The 20,938-nt window shown below is 37.9% G+C and overlaps 1 protein-coding gene across 36 annotated transcripts in view; it reads right to left on the reverse strand.

Moving 5' to 3' along the window:
• The window catches only part of ESRRG (estrogen related receptor gamma), a 645,982-nt gene that overhangs the window by 38,941 nt on the left and 586,103 nt on the right, over positions 1-20,938 (reverse strand). The gene's annotated exons all lie outside the window — the stretch shown is intronic.

The following is a 20,938-nucleotide window of genomic DNA, read 5'->3' on the forward strand; positions in this document are numbered from 1 at the left end:
TCTTCTCAATTAACCTGTTTACTTTTATCCTAAAAATCCTCACCCCAAACCTTCCTGTGACCCCTGAGTGTGATTACAGAGCAGGTTCTTGGAACTTCAACTACTAAGAATTTGAATTTTTAATTCTGTCCACATCTTTGGAAGCCTAATCCAAGGCCAATTTCCTGGTAATAGTTTGACCTAAAATGTGCTCTTTGGTGACTTCAAGAGCTGGAGCTACTACATTCTGTGACTGTACCACCTGTGCCTTCGGGGCTGGACGAGGGGCAGAGAGTTTTCTGATTCTACTACTAATCCTGGTTGACCAGCTCCTATCCCTTCTATGCTACTTGCAAAGGAAACCACTTCTAATGCTCACATCCTACTGATGCCCATTCTTTTAAATTTTTCTTGAACTATTTTCCCTCTGCCTCCCAGAGGCGGGGATTCTTATTTAATCACTTCAGCAAGCTTCAAGTTTTTTGCTCTCCTGGAGGAACGGAAAGCTGCACCTTTTTTGGATTCCTTACGAAGTAATCCTTAAAATGTATTGATAGCTCTTACATACACATGTAAGTGAGACATCAACATTTAGTTACGCAAAAAGAGGCGCAGCCGAGCACGGATGGGCGATGCATCACGTAGATCCTTAGCGTTCTGTACCAGCAACCAACGTCATGGGACAGTGAAGAGACGGACAGCCATTTAGAAGCTTACGCTTCAATATCATTAAGGAAGCTACTCCTTTACCCTGAGTTACGACACATCGCAGCATTTATTCCACAATGTATCTTGATTTGTCTTCGACAACTTTATTTTTTCCACATTTGCAAATTTTTATACTGTTTTCCCAAATAGATTTTGATGACTGGGATGGTATTTTAGAAACAGTATATTCCACCCCCGCCCCCCAGAAAACCTCAATAATGTTGGAGGATTAAATTTTTTCTATCTACTTATTTATTTATTTGCTGATGTAGCTCTAGGTCCACACTTTTGTACAGTTCATATACTCCTGCATGTGCGATGCAGGAAAAAGCCCATTTGAATTTGTACTGGTCTGAATTTAACGTTGATTTCCACTCCAATTATTCTCAGCCGAAGGTGAAACTGCTCTGTTTTCCTCCCCCCACCAAATGGCATTTGGAAATATGGTATGTTTTGAACCAAGGCTTTTATTGGGAGAACTAAAGGATGCTAAAAGTTCTGCAAAATAAATAATTTCCCACTCAAAATGACAATAGCACCCCCATTGAAAAATGTATGCGTTAAGTCCATTGGACAAATAAAAACTGAAATTGACTACACAGTTGCCACGTGCCAAAACGTACATGGGACCATCTTCAAATCACTGACAAGGAACTGTATGTTCTGGAATTTCCCACGGCACTCTGATATCCATCCCAAATCCATGTAAGTACATTAATTTTTCAGGTTGTAGCATTGTTTTCAAATCTGCCTTCAAGAATCTCATTACACATTCTTTTATCTGGAATGTTTGGAAATTCTCTAACACCATTTTTTAAAAGTTTTGGGATTCATATATTTCTTTCTTTAGCACAGACATTCAGGAAATTTCGTTTATGCTTCTACGAATCCCTGATAGCTCGAAAAGAGTAGAGAACTAACTTCCTTGAGCCCCAAGGCCGGAAGATCATCTTGGGAACACAGGTATATATCACATTTGGATTCTGGCAAGCTTCTCATTTTGTTTTATTATCTCAATATTAATGTCTAATTGTTGCCTTCTGGAGACTTACTAATAAAATTTGCATTGGAAATACACTGCATTTCAACATATATTAACATGGTTTCATTTATTTCTATTGATTCACTATGAAAACTATGATTACATTTGCAGTGTATTTTCTCAGTCTATTGAAGAAAAATATAGTGCTCTAACACCGTTCTAAACTATGCAGGATTCCATCTATACTGAACATCATAGTGATAAGTAAAGTTACTTAAATATTTTTCAGAGATTGACTCATTTAAAAAATAGAAAGAAGAAAATATAGAAGCACATTGGTTTTGTGTTCATGATCAATATGTGTTAAAAATGAAAAAAAAATCTTAGAAACTTGTTTCAAATATCAAAATAGCAGAAACTTTTGACAACCTGAATTTACACATCTTGTAAAATGCAACAGCAAACCTGAATTTACACATCTTGTAAAATGGAACAGCAATTACCTGAGTGACACTTTTCAGGACATAGATATGCATACAGCATCAACTGTGTGAATTTAGAGAGAAATCACTTAATCTTTGGGTCTTGGTTTCCTCACCTGGACAAAATAAGAGGGTGGATATAACAACCTCACAAGGATGCTGTACCTATCATATGCCAGTGAGCATCAACTTTATTTGGAATCACTTTGTAATCTGAGCACCATTATGCAAATGATAATCATTGCCATTATTATTCTTTCATTAATAGTAAAAATAGTTCAGACTTGTAGAGGCAGGAGGCATCTCACCTAGGTGAATTTCACTACATAAAACTTCCAAACATTTTTTAAAGATTTTACACATCTTGGGCAGATTCCTTTAAAATGATTACATATTTCTCAGTCTTCTTAAAATAAGTCTACTAAATACATTTTTAATTTTCCTGATGATCAGAATCAGCATGCCAGGAACCAACAGGAGATCCAAGCTGCCCTGAGTTGCCCTCAGAGGTAACTGAGGAATGTGGGGCTGCCCAAACCCACGCAACACAGCCTCCTGTGCTGGGCTTCTTAGCACTCGATCTGCATTTTGTATTTTTGCCTGCAGACTCTTACTTCCTATCGCCATCCATAGGATTCCCTTTGGCGTCAATCCCTCCAGAAATTTGCTGTGTATCAGAAGAAGAGGTAAGGTAGTTAGAATGGTTCATAGAAAGGGTTGACTAGCCTACGAGTGAGGGACTGAGGGACTTTACAATTACAATATCTCTGGAAATTACCCAGAACATTTGTTTCTGTTTGTTTTCAATTACGCAATAGGGAGTCGGGCTGTTCAAAATTTGATATATTATCCCTAGATGGAGAGAAACTGAGTGGAAAGATAGTGACATAAAATTTACTTAAGCGGAAATTTCTATGTGAAAATATGGATATTATGGTTCATTGTTTTTCCTCTGAAATGATTAGAAAAACAGTTTAAGAATTAAAAAATGCCAGTAAGAGTTGAATTATATAGACTCACGCAAGTATAAGAGTAACTGCCAAAGTATTTATGCAACAAAGCAATACATTTACATATAAAGGTTTTATACAGACTTTATACAACTCATTGACAAGCTTATGACATATCCACCCCAACTCACCAATTTTAAGGGTGTCCAGATTAATATTAACATCCTTACAGTTATTCTGAAATTATTTGTATAAGTTCATATGAAAGATATCTCTGTCAAAAATTCACATGTCTTTAAATATACATAGAATTTACTCGAGTGCTTAGAATATTTACCACTGAATATTTATAAATGTTTATAAAAATTTATAAACATTATTTACTTCCAAATAACTCAGAAAATGTTTCTGTTCGATGAATAAATACATATTTATATATTTGTTAAAATGCATATTGCTTATTGGATGTGCTATAATGGCTCCTTTCTCACCATTATATGTGAATGTGTAATTAGCCACATAATAAATATCTCCAGTGAAATTTTCAAGAAAGCTCTTAATTCAAATATGTCATGGTCACTTTTCAGAGGTCACGAACCTTTCTGATTTATTTGTAAACACTAAGGATAAACTTATGGCTTGGCCACAAAATGCTGGTGCAAACGCACCTGGGATCCCCAGTAAATACGTATTGATCTTGTGGATGAATGTGGTTTCTTGGGAAGTGAGGCCTTCTCTTTGGTAATAAGGCTACTGTAATATTTAGTTATGTATCCATTTATGAGATTTGCAAAACCGAATACAAAACTCAAAACCCTTATGAGTGTGAGGGTTTGCAACAGGTTTCCCAATTTCAACACCACTGGTATTTTAGGCTGAAAAATTCCTTGTGGAGGGGCAAGGGGTGGGGGGATGTCCCGTGAATTGTAAAACATGGAGCAGCATCCCTGGCCTCTCTACACTCAGGTGCTCCTGCTCCCCTGTTGTTTGTTTCCCTGACTGTGACAATCAAAATGTCCCCAGTCACTGCCAAATGTTCCCCATGAGGCAAAATTGCCCCTGGGTGGGGACCATTGGTTAGGGATGATGAAAATACCTCCTTTCCTTCCGAAGTGAGTAACTAGTTGTTGGGAATCATGGTATCAAAAATAGCTTGTCTCGGTCTATGTAGCATTTTCCCAGACCCAACCAGAGACTTGAATGAGAGGGACTCCTCTATTTGCCAAACTTGTCCCCAGGCAAAATTTCTGTCTCTCCTGGCAATACTAGGCCTGCTTCATGGGTGTGTGCTCTGTGCAGGGAGCCGCATGTAGTTGGGTGCTCTGCTGTCGTCATCTTGAAATTCTTCATTCTTAATACGGGTTCTGCATTTTCATTTTGCACTGGACCCCACCAACTATGCAGCCAGTTCTGTAATAACTATCAAATCAACATTATTGGGATGCACCCATGAAATCTGTTTTGCCAGCAGAAGTTTTTGAGGTCCCATTGTGCTAAACAAAGAAATCAGTTTGGAATGTCAAAAAATGAATTAGCTTATACCAGGAATTTGTGTTAGTAGATAAAAATCAGGGTTTTGAACGCAGACCTGAATTGCAGTCTCATTGTCTCTATTTTACTAGCTTCACGATCTCAGGCAAGTCGTTTGACTTCTCTAAGCTTCAATTTTCTCAATTATAAAATGGTGTCCAATAGACAAGGGGAATGGAATATTATATAATGGAATACTACTCAGCCATAAAAAATGAACTAGTGATATTTCCAGCAACATAGATGGAGCTAGAGAATATTATACTTAGTGAAGTAAGTCAGACAAAGACAAATATTATATATCACTTATATATGGAATCTAAAAAATAATACAAATGAATCCATATACAAAACAGAAACAGACTCATAGACATAGAAGACAAACTTGTGGTTACCGAGGTGGAGGGGGGAAGGGAAAAATTGGGGGTATGGGATTAACAGATAAAACTACTATATGATAAGCAATGAGGACTGACTGCGTAGCACAGGGAATTATACCCAATATCTTGTAATCACCTACAATGGAATGTAATCTGCAGAAATACTGAATCACTATGCTGTACACCCGAAACGAACAGTATTGTAAATCAACTACACTTCAATTTAAAAAACGGTGTCAGAGGTGATGCTCAGTTAAAGGGTTGCTTTGAAGAATAACTGAGATGATGTATACAAAACAGTGAGCACTGGGCCTGGCGCCTATTTAGTGCTCAATGAATGTAGCTCCATGATGATGATGACGTAGCCAAACCCCATCCTAGATTGGGACAAGAAAATAAAATTCAGCCTCAAAAGTGTCATCATACTGTTTTTGAAGGCAGATTTCCAGAGTTCAAAGTGCTAGTCCTTCAGGTTGACTCTTACTCTTCCAATATCTTCCTATTACTATTCACCCAAAAGCCTCAAATCTAAATTTTAAAAACACCTATCAAGTGCTTAAAACCTGGCTCCGAATTTACATACCCAGGTCCAAATGTCCAGGGGAACACGTCTGAACAGGGCTGTATGTGCTGGGCTGCTGACGTTACTCGAAGTCGATGGTGCGAGCGTGCGTGTTAATACATTTCAGACATTAAAGATGTAAATTTTATTCTTCAAGCTGAAAGCCAGGTGATTAATTCTCATAGCAGAGTGATCCATTGGTGCAGATGCTCCACCTGTATTAATGTTTGTTTTTGTACGCATTAGGACCGGGAGCACACCAATAACACAGGTGTCTGACGCAGAGCGGTGCGAGGTTGCCGTTAGCCGGCAAACGCTGAGATCAGTACTTAGGTTGCACGTAGCACTGGCAATTTTTTCAATTAGACCCATTATTGATTTGATGAAAAAGCAAATTAAACATACCATGGTGGTATGTAAATCGGTTAGAGAGAGCATAAGGTTCTGGTACAAAGCTTCAAAGGCGTGAGCTGTACGGCTTTCCTCAGCTATAACTCACAGGGGTTCCCGGCGATTGCTGCTCCGTATGGGGTTCCTCGAGCTACCTGTGCTGCTGGCCAAACAATCGTCTGGAAAGCCCAGAGCTGTGTTTTAAAAATTCACAAGAGTTTTGCAGAAAGGGAAGGGATGCTGGAAATCGACTAACCTTGAAAGGATACGGAGATAGGAAGGGTTGCAGAAGCGGCCTAAAATGGTTTTCGTCAAATGATAGTCCGTTTTGCCTGCCCGGATGTATGGCCATGGAGAGTGCATCCCGCAGGCGTATAGGTGATACATTTAAAAAAATCGATTTTGCTGATTTGAAAAGTTGTCTCGACCACTACCTCAAGCTACTACTGCATGTCTTCATTGTCCAACGTTGAAAGCTGCTGTGCTGTCTAAAAAATCAGTCTAATCAGCTTCTATATTATAATTTCTTAAAATTTGAAAGAATCTTCTTTGTACGTCAATGAATGGTGTTCTCCAGTCCTGCTAGCAAACGGGCAGAGGTACTGAAAATGGGCCCGTTTAACCTACAACGATTGGTTTTATTAACAGAAGGAAGCTAATGCTTACCTAAAACTTCTTGATACCTTCCTATGCATTTATCTTCTCTGGATTTCTACACAAGAAGCCTTCAAGCCTTCGAGAAGCCTTCCCTGATTCCCGAAGTTAGAGTTCCCGCCGTGGTGTACCCCTAGTATGCCGTGTTGCCCCGTCAATGCACTTAGAACACCGTGTTATAATTGCCTCTTTGTTTGTCTGCGTCCCTCACAAGATTCCGAGCCTTACGACCGACCGTGTGACCATCTCCGCTCTGTTTACTTTTGTATTGCGCTGCCTCGGAGAGTGATCGGCATAAAGGTACCCAACACGTTTACAATAAATAAGTCGTGCATTCAAAATTCAATTTTGTTAACTTTAAATAAGAGACCCTATTAAATAATATTCCAAAGAGTTTGCTCTTCTCATGGCAAATGAGGAAATCTAGTAGGCCAAAGGACTGGCATTGCCAAATCTTAAGCTCTAAGTTCTCACTAAAAAGCCTATGATAAATCTGTCCAGATCAACTGGAATCAGTCAGTGATGATTGGAAATGCCACCAAAATAAGTAGCAGGTGCATCAAGGTCATAGAGGTGACCTATCTTCGTCATAGGATGACTTTCACGTCCTATTTAGCAACTTACACTGAGGAGGCGAATGACTTTTGCGGAAAAGAAAGACAAAGAACCAAAGCGATGGCTGAGGTCAACAACACACCCAAATCAAAGAGAAAATGTTGCAACTTTTAAATGTCATCAGATCAATGACGTAAAAGACCTTTTTATATGAGCACTCAGAAAAAAGAGAATTGGACAAGAGAAAAAGATTGGGAAAGGATGGAAAAGTATGCCTATCGATGGCATTGAGATAAATAGAGCTGACAGGGATTGGGAGGTGGGGTCTTCCATTTATGGGAAAACAATTTCTGTGAATGAATGAATGGGCAATTGTCACAGTTCATCAGAAGTTACTGAGTTGCTAAGCAAGTATAACTAGGGAAAAGATATTCAGATCAGATATTCCATGCAAACAAGTTCATTTCTTGTCCTTTGAATTATAACATTTTATATGTACATACATACATACAAATATTTCCCTATTGTGCCCCAAATCAACACACTCTTTCTTCCTGGATCATATCAGGGCGCTGCAAACGTGCACATCTTCACAAAGAACGACTTAGGTGAAAAGAATACATCGCCCAAACAGAGAGGCTCTAAAGATGTGAAACTTAGAAAAACAAAGTTTTTGTCCCCTTTTTCCCCCTGAGTGAAACTGTCCAAAGAGATGTGGATGGTATAAATCATCTGAAGTGTTCTTGGTTGTTTTTGTTTTCCTTTATTTTCACATTCGTGAGTTCATTTTCTTTTTAATCGAAAATCTAGAAGATTGGAGCTGGCACTGCCAGCAGTGTCTGATGGGAGAGAGCATATGTCTCCTGTCATGCTGGCATCTGACTGTAACAGCCATGCGGAAGTCAATGCAAGTCCTTACATCAAAGTTTGACTGCCATTGTATGGACGTTGCTAGAAGTTGAAAAAAAGCAATGTCCATTTGAAGCTCGTCTGTGAACTTTGCATGAACCGCTAGGAATAATGTAGTGCGATGACAAGCCAGTTATACCTTCCACTAAATTTGCTGTCTGGAATGAACTGAAATAGTGTTTGGTTTGTGTAATTACGTCCATCTATCTTTATATTCCAGCGGCATATCGCAAATTGAAAATACTAAAAATTGACTGTTGGTTCTGATATTTAATGATTGCCAAAGACAAGACGATGATTTATTGGTTACTTACCGATGTGACACATTTGCATCTTATTAGACGGAGATTACTATTCCTTAAAATGCGGACGAGGCCTGATCATGTCTGATGGATTGATTTGATTTGCAAATGTAATCAAACTAATAAGAGGGAAAAAATGAGCAATAATGCCTTGTTTTTCAACTGGCAATCACTCCCCTGCCAACAAGGCTGATATCCCTGACTAAGCAGCCTTTACACCGTCTTCCTGTCGTCTCAAATAAACAAAGGGATGCTAGGAGCTTGATAAGAGGGTAACAAGCCAAGTACAGATGCAGCATGGAGCCCACACCCCTGAACTGTGCCGCTGCAGGGGAGAACAAAAGTTAATGGCAGGAGGTGCCACACGATCTTAACAATCCTGAGAAAAGCTCTCGCTGTAATCAGCTCTCTATTCCCATATTCTTGATATCTCTTCAAAGCAAATGAAGAACCTTTCCTTAAAGCAAAAAATACTGCCGTCTTCCCTCATGCAGTAAGCAGGCCTCCGTTCATAAAGAGACTCTGTTTCTGAGATAGTTTAACCACGTAAAATCCAAGTGGGTTCAGAAAAACCACGCATACATGGTTTGAAAAGAGTATAAAAACCCTGGCAGGCCGCTGCTGGCCCTCGGTTTATTCCCTAGAATATCACTGATATCCAGAATACAGGGAGGGGAGCTACAGAGCGGGAAACTCTGAAATACTGGACCAGGAGGTGTGGCTGACACCTGACTTTGATCATTCTCAAAGCATTTCTTCAAGACTCTTGAGTATGTGTATGATGGAAAAACAGAAACCATGATCCTGAGTGAGCTGCAAAGCAACCATTCTTGAGATAAAAATTCAAAAAGTGTCTTGATAATAGATCAACTGTGCCTCAAAGTCATATAATAATGACAGAGACAGTCTCCCTATAACAGAACTTTAGTATAAGGCCTACCATAGAGTAGGCTTTTAATATATATTTTTTGTTCAGTGCATGAGTGAATAGGTATTAGCTTGCTACAAAAATATATTACACACGGTATTTTTGTTGGGTAATTGAATATTACAAAGTGTGCAAAAAAGGTCAAATTGAATTTAGCGAACCTACTACCATATCCGGATACCTCAAAAATGATCATCGTTGATGTTTCAAAGATAACCACATCATCCATCTTCAGCCTATATGAAATTTATTAAACTACAAGGATATAGTATGGTCAGATTCACATTAAATAATAAATAATTCTATTCGAACTGTAAAAAATTGCCTTGGAAATTTGACTTAGACTTTCATGGCACATACAGAGGTGTGAAAACCTAAAATCCTGAGTATACTGGGTTGGATAACTGACCAGGTTAATTAAAATCCATGGATTTATCTACAAGCTAATTTTAATCAAACGTTATATACTGATCTGTCAGAGACATTGTCTTCAAAGATAGCATCACATATATTTACATAGCAAGTATTCAGAGATGCTTTATAAATAAGGTGCATCTCATGTACTCCTGTTACTTTTGTCTTTATGTTATCTAGACACTTAGGTCTAAATCAAGATCCTCCATTGAGAAACTCTTGGCCACTTTAAGCTGTTGGCTATGTTTCCCAACCTCAAGCCTCAGTGAAGGAATTCTCTCTACGATGTCCCTCTGCGTGAAACAGAAAGATTCTGAGCTATACCTTTAGATGAATAATTCTTCAGAGAGGGGTTTGATCTGATATATCCAGATATTATACCCAAGTTATATCAAAGAATAACAAAAGAAAGATGGGTGTATTACTTATAATTTGGGGTGCACAACTTAAACTATACCAAAATAACTTTTCTATAACATTTTCACTGCTGGTCTATCTTCAAAAAATATGCTGTCCATATAAATATATGCATGTTTATATATAATGTAAATATAATGTGGTATAATATAGAATAAAGAGGATAACTTGCTAATATTTAATACTATGCATAAGAATGTATATACTCTTTTCTGAAAAACTGGTGGTGATGATAAATATCAACAGTGCTCAACTGTTAAGTGACTGAGTTTTAGTCTCAACTATGTCCTGAGTAGCTTGTGACCTTGGGTAAGTCATTCGGTTTTCCTGGTCTTCAACGTTTTTATCTGTAAGTGAATGTGCAAGTAAAGGCCTTTAACATTTACTGAACGCTGAGCAATTAAAAGATTGGATTGGGCACTTTACATACATTAACTCACTGAATTGTCCCAGGAACCCATCAAGTTGGTCACTTTGCTATTATCATCCCCATCTTATACATAAGCAAACTTAGTTCGTGGCATTTGAACCATGGTCCCTAACTCCGAGGATGGTACACTACCCACAGCAATATACTACTTCCTCTTAAAACGCAAAGTTTTAGCAATTGAATTCTGAGGTTCATTCTGGTTCTATCATCCAAGAATTACTTTTTAAAGGAAGAGATCTCTATTTGATATCCTTCCATTTCTTTTGAAAAGAGTGTCATAAAACTTCCTGTAGGCATGTTTCTGAGGAAGCAAGCATGTTTTTCAAACTTTGGGAAAATCTATCATACAGCACTTTGCTTCACTATCACAGCCATTCACAGAAATAAATCTGAAATGTTTAAGTAGAGATTCCATGTTTTTCCACGAAAGGTTAATCTGAGTCGTATGCACGGTCGCAAGGACCTTTGGGAGAATATTCCTCTTTTACGTTTACAAGTCTGCACTGCAGACGGGGCTCTGCCATGACACAGAAAATCACAAGATTACGTATAGCTGGACTATTATTTTTCCTCAAGGGCTGACCGTGTCAGGAGCAGTCAGTCCTTCCTTGAACCCGCAGCTGCGCCTTCTCCCCATCTCCGTCCTCAGCCCAGGCTACCGTGTGCCCTGCCACAGACATGCTGAGTGACTGAGGGGCCCAGCACTTCAGGTAATTAATCCTTCCCTAATGTAGGTTAAGCAGGTGTGAAGCCCCCTTCATACAGAGAGGAGGGAGCGGCTCTTCAGAGACACCCCTGCAGTGACGGTGTTTAATTGGGCTCCGATGACTCTCGAAATCCATACAGGCTGTGCTGCTGACCTGGACGGCTGGTCATCCACTGGCTTCATGTGAATCCAGTGGAAGAAACGGGTCCTTTCCCCTTCTTGATTTTATAATATTAACAATACGTAGTGAGGACTTAATTGCCCATTCTGACAATGGAAATATAATTTCCTTATTGGAAGCGAAATTCTGTGGTTAAATGGAGACATGTAAAATTGTGGGATGAACCAAGTTGAATTGACTCTAGAGCTTAGAATTACCAAGAGGTGGTATTTACCCATTATATGTTTCTCTTTAGCTAAATTACGATGCATTAGTACTTTTAACTGATATAATAATGGCACTGAACTTCACATTAAGAGATCCAAGTATAAAATGAAGGCTGAATATCCCTTTGACTTGGGGTTTGTGTACCTTGTACATCATTCTTGATTCTTGGTGGAGGAAAAAAAATATATAACCTGGCAAAAATAAATAAAAAATAAAAGTGGTTGACTGCTTCTGAGAAAAATCATAGTTTTTGTTTGTTTGTTTGTTTTTTCCTGGGGAAAACCAAGAAATTTTTTATCTTAAGAGAAATATCAAGGTATTTGTAAACAAATGGAGGTATTATATCTGTTTATCATATACCATAAGTTTCTTAGAAAGTTTGGTCAATTAAAGGGATTTTTAGCAGGTTAAATACATTCTCCTAATGGGGTTCTTCTAAGAATCATTTACGAAGGTTGAAAAGTGGCCTGAATTGGGGAGGAAGCAGCTTGACTTTCGGGAAATCATATGCCTGTGGACATGTTTGATATAATGTTAAAATATTATCTGATTGGTTAGATGCCACTGATGTGGATGGCTTGGGTCACTTTGGCCACCGATTTGTTGAAAATGAAAAGAAAGAGAATAATGAAAAAGTATAGTTAAAGGGAGGGCAGTGCCTTGACTGTGTAGACCCTGACTTTGGTTAATAAGGAAAATTCACATGGAAGAGCAAAAAGGTAAATGAACAGCAAATTCCTTCTGTAGATTTCCCCTCCCCCCTCTCCTCCCACCCCTCTGATAACCCCTCTGGGCAGGGGCAATTCAACAGTCTACGAGATCCGCAATATCAAAACTACTCCTCAGTATCCACACACCTTTCATTCCTCCCCAAGTGTCCACAGTGAATTCAGTTCAACCCCCTTTCCTCTTTGCTTCATCTACATCAGCACCATTTCTTTTTATGCATCAAAACCACACTTTGTGTCTTGAACCTGATGGTCACGTATTCACCGAATCTTGGTCTGACAAGGAAGTAGGCTGACTTAGTCACATTAAAGAATACAGCCAAGGCAGACATTCTTGGGAAAAAGGCAAACAGAAGAGCAAAGTTACAGGGCTTCTCTGAGGCTTGTGATCCAAAATTATTTCAAATTCTTTTTATGGTGATGAATAAGCTCCATTCTTTACAGCGCACACACACACACACACACACACACACACACACACACACACAAACTACACAGCACTTACACTTTCAAATTAACTATTCTATTTCATGTGGGATGACTTGACTATTTCTTTCTTCCAGTGTAATGAGGTTATGTCCTAGCTTTCATAAACTCATTTAGATATAGGCAATCTTGAATTACGCAGCTATTTTTATCTACAAAATATAATGCATTGTACCAGAAATTCTGAGTTCAGCTGAGTAATATTTACACCCTCTTTCAAAAAGAAAATTCAGCATTTTTGTCACTTTTTTTTGAAGAAACCACTTCTCTGTGTGCTTTCAAATTACTCTGTATTCCACAGAAAACTGTTCCTCAGATGCTTGAAGTCTCCAGCTGCCACACAATTTATATCTCTTTCCTCTGCTCTTTGTTTTTCAGCCATTTTCCCTGAATGTCAAAGTCAATTTAGTGCATTTCACTTTGCTGAATAAATCAGAGGCGAAATCCTTGCTAAAAGTGAAAATTTGATTTGCTAAAAGGAGCTTAGGGCAACTATTAATCAATATATCCAGAGTGCCAAAGCCAAGGCCACGACAGACATGCATTCATTTGGAGATTGGCTGAGGTAGAGCCACGGGGACACAGGGGAAAACGTGTGACCAGCCCCCCGGAGGCAGTGGGATTAGGGACGGAGAGAGGGTCGAAGAGGAGCAAGGGAGAAACAAAACACGCCAGCATCACGTTTAAACTTCTCCCTCCAACTCTTCCTTTAGAGGTGGAAAAAGATTTTAACGAAGCATTTAAGCATACATGGGTTATGCTAATTAAATCAGCTTCCATATAGAATTCTTTTCACAAGACACAGAAGTCTTTCTCTCTTGAACTCATCAAGTAGCCTTGAGAAGAACCTAAAAGTCAGAAGTAACAGCTCTAGGAACAAACAGAATTCCAGAACAGGAAGATATGAGTTGGGCCAGGTCTATGGGATGTCAATATTTTGACAATCCTCAGGTAGATTGCAGGCTTGTTCAGGCTTCTGATATATATAGTAAACCAAATGATGAGACTCATCTTGTTACCTTAGCATTCAAAAGAGTTGGGCGATTACAATTACTTGCCTGAAAATGATACCATCTTTTAGGACTTGATAAATAGAGAAATCTTCAACCCAGTGAATCTGAACAGAATTGGGGAGGAAGAGCCTTCAGTTTTAGCAACCAATCATTTAAAAATGTTTCCAACCATTCAGCTGAGTAGCTACACAGTGATCATCTTGTTTCATTAAAATTTGTGAGCAGGGATATAAAGGGCAAACTATCAATCAAACACCTTGATTTTTATTGATTTTAAAGGTGTGTCATACATTTCCTCTTTGATTCAATTCTCCTTTCATTTGATAAATGTAGAGACAAAATTTAAAGATAGGGCAAATATGTTCCATTTGCCTAAACTTGTATGAAAGGCAGGTAGGTAATCTGGAACAAATGACAATAAATGAACAGGGAAGTAGAGGAGGACAGGGGAGAAAGACCTACTGAAGCTACTGGTAAAAAGTCATTTAAGTTAAATATTCTATGGTTCAAGTGACATTACTAACAGTGTGAATCAAACTTCCTGACTCTAGGGGATAACAAGAATTAAACAACCGAATTGTTATGGACTTCAAGTAAAAGTTCGTGAAAGTGCTTTGTAAACAATAATAGACTCTACCCGTGTTAGTTGTTTTTGTATTGAAAGCTTAATCCCACAAAAAAGATGATCACATATCAATGCACACATGTATGCAGAGAGATATTTATGCAGACACAGATCCATGATTCAGAGCGGAGATCAGGTCACCTGTAGCTTTAATAAGCCCCACAGTACCTGGCATAGTATTAGGTCCATAGCAGACACTCAAATACTTAAATTGTGTTCAAGACTGCTATGAAATTATGCTTCCTCGTTGATCAGAGGTACACAATGGCATGACTATGAATGGATGGCAAATATATTGGGGGGATGCGTGGTAATGGACCAGAATACTGGCACAGAGGTTACGTGAGCACAGGTACTTCAGCATGGTGACAGCACTGTGCGTCGGGTCACAAACAATGGCACTGAGTGGTGAGGAGAGGTCTTTGGGAGCATCTTTAATAACATTTGGGCGTGTCTCTTGAACCGGGTCTCTGTCTGGGAAAACTCATCTGTCTGGGAAACCTCAAACCTCCTTTACTGGTCTTTCTCCTTTCTAGCAAGGGGAGCTGCAGAAAATGAACAAGTCTGTAGGGGATCTTTCAGATTATTTTTTTCACAACATAGTTGACAACTTGCTCCTTTCTCCATATCACAATTGTGACTTCAGAAACTGATAAACTTTCAGTTATTTTAGGTATGGCCAAGGAGGACGACTATTTAGAAGCTACTGGTCCTGTGCTCACCTAGGACAGAATGATGGCAATAGCTATACAGTGATCCTCTTGATTAAATAACCTTTTCCTCCCTTCCTATTATAATGGATGTTTGTTCTGAATATTTTTTGAAATAGCTCTTATGAATACTAACTTTTTGAATCACTTGGCTCTAATTACAATAAAATGACAATCTATGTACAATCTCTTAGGCACGAAAATGAACACTGAATATTTTACGTTTTTAGATCATTCTTTATAATTTGCAAATTAATTATGCATATGTGTATAATTTGCATGTGTTTTTTTTGCTCATTTGATTTTCACAATAAACTAACGGCTAGACCAATTACATAACTTACAAAATATTACTCAACTATATACATCTCAGGTGTTCTGATTTTACTTTCAGAATTATTCTACCTTTTATAAACCACAACTACCGGTACACAGGTATACAACTACCTGGTACATTAAACATAACTTCTAACTATCTGATAATTGAATATTGTTACAATTTAAATAGTCTTACTAAATGCCAAGGCATTGGATCTTAAATTTAAAATTTCTCCACTTAACTAAAAGACTCAACGACTTCACAGCTCTGAAATCATTAAGTTACATGCATGTAAGAAAAATTAATCCTGAGAAAAGAGCTGTAATCGCTTTGATTTTTTCGTAGCAGAGTAGAAATTACAACTATGCGTAAATTCAGTTATACAATGGGGTGGAGGGTGGAGGCTCAGAGCCAATTAATAGTTTTGTGCTGTGCATATTTTTAATCAACTAATCAATAGTACATTTTTCAAGTGCCAATGATACAGAAATGAAACAGCATATTAGGTCCTTTTTATATATAACATAACTCTTAGTTAACTATGCCATTTCCTGCATGTGAAACCATAATCACATGCACATACACATGAAAACCTACCTGGTGTTACAAATGGAAACATAATCTTATAGTATTTATTTCCACCACAATTTGTTGTGCTTTTTCACATATCATAATCATGTAATGGTGCCAGCAGTTTAAGATAAGTAATGGGCAGTTAAAAAACAAAACCTTCAAAACTTGGCCTAGGGAATGATACAATCTAAAAAATTGATCTCTACGTAAAATGCATTAGAACAATAAATATATCTTTAAACAGTATCATTAGCCATAAATATTAGTTCAAAATATTCTTGGGTATTCTCTCACAAAATTTATATCCTAATATAGAAATAGTTTATCCATATTCTTTAGAGATTTCTGTCATTTACAGAAAATTCTAAATACTTCTGTTGAGAAAACTAGAAAAAGCCAACTCGCTGAGCAATTTTTAATACATTTTCCTAAGTGAATGTTTTAGAAAAAATGTTTCAGAGTAAATGGAGAATACTGGTTTCTATACTTTAGACTGCTGTTTCTTACATAAATAACTATACATAAAGACTGTTTTATCACATCTCTTCCTTGTGTGGTTTTCTTTTTGAGCTCAATAGTCCCTGCCTTCATTTGGTATGAAGAAAAACTATAGGTTTTTTTTTTTTTTTTCCTGTTTTAAAAATGTCACTAAGAGGCTCCAAACTTGAATGGAGTCCTCCTTCATCAGCAGGTAATTGTTTGATCTGTCATGTCAAAAATAAACAAGCCCACCTGATAATCTGCCTTATTTGATAAAGGAAAAAACAACTTCTAAAATACATTCATTCACTGAATCGTTCAAATACCTTTCTCTTAAAGTCATCCATCTGGCAAGATCCATAAATATATTTAAGCCACTTATATAGGTCAGCTAATGTGGGTGATGCTTTTTTAAGCACCATCTGACGAAGCACATTCTGCATTTTGCTAACAAAGTTACAGTACAAAATAATATTTTAATCAACCACAAAGAACAATAATAGATCTGACTGCTGGGCTGATGATCGTCTTATCACACCCTGTGAAACTTAGCTCTAATATTTGACGGAGCCTCCATTACTTGGCAGCCCATTCTAAAAAAGGCCAACAATGGAGAGAGAATGAAGTGGAGTGTGCCGGACCTCCGTATCTACATAAAAGAGATTAGAGGCGACAGCGGTCCATTTTACAGCTCAATCATATTGTGTTAGCATGCGCTTATCCGAGCGCGGACGAAATTGAAAGAGAAATAAAAAAGAGTCAGGCAGATAGGAACCAGAAAAGCGAGGCATGAGCAATTTGCAAGGATATAAAAGGATGCTAATGGTGGGGCCCTGTCATTCTTAAAAAGGGCTATTAGGGCACCATCATCTGTTCTGGTGCCCTTATGCTCCTTCAACTAAAGTCAAGCATTTTCTAAAGCCCTTGTGATCTTTTTGCTTCTAGAGATAAAGCATGGTCATGTTTCAGAACAACACACTTTTCCATTTATGTGATTTATTAAAGTAAGTCAACTAATTCTATTTACTGATAAAAAAAACCACCCCACTCCCTATGTATTCTTCTTCAATATTTTCTTTTGTTGAATTTGTCACTTTTTTATGTAGCAAAAGCAAGTATACAAAAGTACCTTCCCAGGAGTGCAGAAAGGCTACGGATCTGATCTTATATGCTAATCTTAATGTTTTAAAGTATGTGTGTGTGTGTGTGTGTGTGTGTGTGTGTGTGTGTGTGTGTTTATGTGATATTCCACAAACTGAGAGCAGCATAAAGAGAGCAAAGGCTTGGATTTTAGTATATTTTAAAAAAAGATTTCACTTTAGTTTTAACAGAAGCATTTAAAAAAAAAAAACTATTCTGAAGTGAAGATTAAGACAGGTGAAATTTCAGTTCTGATTTGGCTTTAATTCCAGCTCTGACCCCGGTTATGAGGACTAGGTCATGGTATCAAAAACACATTTTTACTTTGATCAAGGCAGAAACGAGACTTTAATCTTTATATTCTCTTTGGCTTGAGCCCCTCCCCACCCCACGCTCCACGTTGCTGCCGTGCCCCTGAACCTGGGTATAGAGACCAGCACGCTGGTATCACAGCATCTTTTACTTCTACCTCCGAACACTGCATGGCACACTGACTGTTATGAAATTCAAAGGCATTTCAGTGAACTCGTGTTTTGCCAAGCCCTCTCTGAAAAGCCAAGATACTCCTTGCAATCATTTAAAACACCCTCCGGGTATCACGAAAACCAGAGCTGTGAATCATCACTGCACAGTAACCTCCTCTGGCATTTGCCAGGGAGAGAGGATAACGTCAGCCCCTACCAATTCTAAGCCTCAGCTTAAGACTGAACACATAATCGTATAGCAATTGTTTCCACCACTGGAAATGCTGTTACTCATAGTTATTTAAAGTTACTGTCTTCACAAAGGTCACCAGAGCCCCTTTACTGTGACAAGTTCCTCTGTAAGCTGACATTTCTACTTAGATACACAACTGGACCCACAAATTTATCGCTGACTTCTCCTTGCCAGAGAAGAGGAGGAGTTGTTGACTTCTCTTGGTCGTTATTATGGAACGTCTGTACGATAACAAAACATGGGCTTAACAAATTTCTTAATTCAGGGAGAACTTGGGAGGAATTCTCTGAAATAATGGGCGGTGTGGAGTCAGAGTGACATGGCCTTTTATGCTGTTGCTATTAATAACACTATCCTTTTTATTCTGAAATAATTCTTTCAAATGTAGTCAACTGGGGGATGAAACTATCCCCCAGTTGCAAACTATCCCCCAGGAAGCAATGTTGAATGTGGGCTTTGAAGGCTCTGGATACATTTGTGAACTTGTGCGGGTGTTTTTACCTCTCTCTGCCCCAGATCTCCCTATCTTTGAATTAAGGATAATAATATCTGATTCCTGGGTTAGAACAATGGGTCTCCACCGGGGAAGAGGGGCATGATTTTGCCCCCCAAGAGGACATCTGGCAATATGTGAAGACATTTTTGTTTGTTACAACCCAAGGATGCTAATAGCTAGAAACCAAGGATGCTGTAAATACCCTACAAGGAAGAGGACAGGTCCCCTAACAAAAGATTATCTGGTTCCAAACATCAATTGCATCAAGACTGAGAAACCCGGGGTTAGAATAATGCTATTTTAAATCTGTGAGTATGTATGTCTGTGTACGTGTGTGTGGATAAAGGTAAATGATGTAATATATATTGATTATTTTTAAAAGTATCTGTGGACACTTCAACAAATCTTAGTTTGGTTTCTTTCTAAAACCCTTCATAACACTTTCCTTCCAAAAAAGTTTTCATATGCTGTTTAGGCAAATTCTGGTTGTTTCCACTGCTACAACTTCCAATGTCTTACCATCTTTCAGCATATTCTATTTCGATGTTTTTTTTGCTTTTTCTAAAAACCTTATAGATATGATTACAATCCAAATGCAAATCAGCTATCCACACAAATTCTCATCTTTCTTTTAGATGTAGTGACCCTTGTGGAGGTATCTTTTAAAGAATACGCTCCAGCTCACCTATTTAACTCGTTTTGACTTAATTTGGGGTGCTTTATTAGCAAACAGTGTAAGACAAAGTAGCTGGTATAATACAGAGTGATGTTTAAATTAGTTTACAATTTGCTTGGCCTCATCTAGAACTGCAGTGAACAAAGCCATTCAGAAATGTCAGCTGTGTTCCCAAGCACTGTAACAAATTGTCGCCTGAACGCTGCACACCTAATGACTTCAAATTAGCTTCACTGCGATATCGCCTGACAGTTCGTTACGACTGTTAGCAACATAGCTGGCGTATCATGACCAATAAATTGGTTTCAGTGTGGGCTGGGAAAGGGACTTCCATCAATTTGATTAAAGAAATTACTGTAGCATTCAAAGCATAAAGACAAACTAGTTTAAGGAGACAGAAATAAGTTCACTGTACCAAAGAAACACGGCTCATCGTCCAAAAATTTGTTTGTAAACTATTTGAAGATCAAAGCTCAAACAAACAATAATTCAAGTAGACTACTAAAATTCTTAAACCTTGTGATCAGGTATATGTTCACTGACCTAAGGACAGGTCTGGAGAGAAAAATAATTGGATACTTTAAAATACTACTTTGGGGACTTCCCTGGGGGCGCAGTGGATAAGACTCTGCACTCCCAATGCAGGGGGCCTGGGTTCGATCCCTGGTCAGGGAACTAGATCCCACATGCATGCTGCAACTAAGAGTTCACATGCCACAACTAAGGAGCCTGCCTGCCACAACTAAGACCTAGCGCCATCAAATAAATATATAAATAAATATTTAAAAAAACAAAAAAACTGAAATACTACTTTTAAGTCACCATATGAGAATATTTACAATGTCAATTTAACATTTATTTTCATAATTTATGTATAAATTCATGGTAAATATCTAATTGTAAACCAAAGCAACATGCAAATATGAAAAACAATTCAGTATAAATCACCACTATGAACAACAAAATAAGTCATTTTTAAAAGGTAAAAAGGTATCTAGACTTCTCCTGACAAAAACTTTTTTTTTTTATTACGATATTATAGCTTTATTTAGAGTTTAGGAAGGTAAGATAGAGTAAGTTCAGGAAGTTGCCCCATTGGCAGGCCAGGCAGGATTTATACCTTTATACCTTTAAGGCTGTCTGCCTTAAAGCCCCCAATTCATAAACATTTATTTAAAGTGAAAAGAAAAACCAGAAGTATTTCCTTAGGAGAAAACTCAGACTTTTTAAAAGAATAAAGAAATATTTTAACAAGTTATATTCTCTTTATCTTAGGTTGGCAATAGTACCTTCATATGCGAAAAAATAA

The sequence above is a fragment of the Kogia breviceps genome, chromosome 1 (assembly GCF_026419965.1).
Source record: "Kogia breviceps isolate mKogBre1 chromosome 1, mKogBre1 haplotype 1, whole genome shotgun sequence".
In the NCBI taxonomy this organism is placed as follows: Eukaryota; Metazoa; Chordata; class Mammalia; order Artiodactyla; family Physeteridae; genus Kogia; species Kogia breviceps.